Below are 265 nucleotides of genomic sequence, written 5' to 3' on the forward strand. Positions count from 1 at the left end.
GTATTACTCAGCCATTAAAAAGAATACATTTGAATCAGTTCTAATGAGATGGATGAAACTGGAACCTATCATACAGAGTGAAGTAAGCTAGAAAGAAAAACACCAATACCATATACTAACGCATATATATGGAATTTAGAAAGATGGAAACAATAACCATGTGTACGAGACAGCAAAAGAGACACCGATATATAGATCAGTCTTATGGACTCTGTGGGAGAGGGAGAGGGTGGGGAGATTTGGGAAAATAGCATTGAAACATGTA

The sequence above is a fragment of the Bison bison genome, unplaced genomic scaffold, assembly GCF_000754665.1.
Source record: "Bison bison bison isolate TAMUID 2011002044 unplaced genomic scaffold, Bison_UMD1.0 scf7180017864249, whole genome shotgun sequence".
In the NCBI taxonomy this organism is placed as follows: domain Eukaryota; kingdom Metazoa; phylum Chordata; class Mammalia; order Artiodactyla; family Bovidae; genus Bison; species Bison bison.